Source organism: Nematolebias whitei, chromosome 13, assembly GCF_014905685.2.
Source record: "Nematolebias whitei isolate Nwh7 chromosome 13, NemWhi1, whole genome shotgun sequence".
Lineage (NCBI taxonomy): Eukaryota > Metazoa > Chordata > Actinopteri > Cyprinodontiformes > Rivulidae > Nematolebias > Nematolebias whitei.
In genome coordinates this window covers 20,849,011-20,850,877 of record NC_056510.1, presented here as the reverse complement: position 1 = coordinate 20,850,877, position 1,867 = coordinate 20,849,011, and the positions used below count along the sequence as shown (strand labels likewise).

The 1,867-nt window shown below is 50.3% G+C and overlaps 1 protein-coding gene across 4 annotated transcripts in view; it reads right to left on the bottom strand.

Moving 5' to 3' along the window:
- rapgef4a (Rap guanine nucleotide exchange factor 4a) overlaps positions 1-1,867 on the bottom strand; it is a 41,099-nt gene that overhangs the window by 8,484 nt on the left and 30,748 nt on the right. The window lies entirely within an intron of this gene.

The following is a 1,867-nucleotide window of genomic DNA, read 5'->3' as shown; positions in this document are numbered from 1 at the left end:
CCCCCCCCCCCCCCCCCCCCCGGAAACGGTCTCTCATTGTAAAAAAGCGGCATACCTCCTCTCAGTGCAGGCCAGCTCACCTCAGTTCTAACGTGAGCCCGCAGCCTGAGCACATCACAGAGGCATACAGACAGCCCTTTCTGTCTGAGCCCCCCTTGGGTCCCCCCCAGAGAATCTCCGAAGCGGGTGACGGTGTTAGGGGCTCTAGGTTGGCTGACGTCCATGAGAACCATGACACAACACAAAAATGCGCGCCCGCTCTCCGAGCGTTACTCAGAGTGGCAGCGAGTGTGTTCCCTGGACAGGTGGATGGACCGACTGATCAGCAGGGGTTACACACTGCAGTTTACAGCTCACCCCCCATCGTTCAGAGGGATTATAGAGACGGTTCTGCCACCTCCAGAACAGAGCTTGTCTCTCGTCAGAAGTTCAGGAACTCCTGATATAAAACTTCATTTCCAGAGTTCCCAACAGAGAAGAAAACACGGGGTTTTACTCCTGCTACTTCCTGGTTATGAAAAAAATAGGAGGGATGAGACTCATTCTCGACCTTTCTATGTTCAGCAAATCGATCATGGAGAGACAATTCCACATGCTTACAATCAAACAGCTGCTGGAGAATGTTCACTAGAACGACTGGTTCACCTCTATAGATCTGAAGGACGCATATTTCCCATTCCCTTCATTCCGAAACATAGAAAATTTCTGCGTTTCTCCTTCCAGGGGATTCCGTATCAGTACAACAGGCTACTGTTTGGTTATTCCCTCGCCCCACGCACATTCTCCAAATGCATGGAGACGACTCTGCAGCCATTACACATGCCGGGAATGAGAATCCTTTTTTATCTGGACTATCTGCTTTTATTACCTCAGTCCAGGCAGGAAGCAGCCGCGCAGACCAAAGCTCTAGCGGTACACCTGCTAAACGTGGGTTTTTCTATAAACTGGGAAAAAAGTTCTGTTCTCCCGTCCCAGATGATTGTTTATCTGGGAGTAAAGCTAAACTCAACCACAATGAGAGCCCGATTATCACAGCCAAGAGCCGACGCTCTGTCAGCTCAGCTCCGCCGTGTCAAACCTCGCAGCGTAGTGACAGCCCTGTCTGTCATGCAGCTCCTGGGGATGATGTCAGCAGCTCACGTTGTGGTCCCACTGGGCCTGCTTCACATGAGACACCTTCAGAGATGGTTCGCCTGCCTGTGCATAGATCCTGTGCACCAGAAGAGACGGATGATCTCTGGCTCCCCTCCATGGAAGCTGATCTGAATCACTGGGGAAACACCCTCATCCTGTCAGAGGGAGTCCCCATCAGCAGGTCTACGTCACACGTCTCAGTGTTCACGGATGCGTCCCTGTCAGGTTGGGGAGGAACGTCTCTGTCCCAGGCGGTGGGAGCACAGTGGCCAGACCACACGTCTCTCCACATAAATGTGTTGGAGCTTCTCACAGTAGTCTGGAAAGTGACTCAGTATTTTGCTCCTCTTCTACGGGAGCAGCATGTTCTGATCCACACAGACAACAGAGTGGCAGCAGCTTACATCAACCGTCATAATCCAAGTATACAATCAACAATTTTCAGTCAGGTCATCTGGACAGTTTATTTTTTGATGAAACATTTCACCTTCTATTCGGACCTTTTTTGGTTTTGAACCAGTTTGACATGACTGTCGATGAGGAAGAGGGCTGGCACAAGAGGAGGGGGTGTGCCAAAGACACCATCTTAGCACCAATATAACTGGTTTGTTCCACTTTGGAGTAAGCTGGGGGAAGAATCAGTTTTGTGTTGTGTGTTTCCTTGACTGATGAAGCCTTCCGGATAGAAGGTGAAACGTTTCAGCAAAAAAAGAAACTGTCCAGATGACCTGAC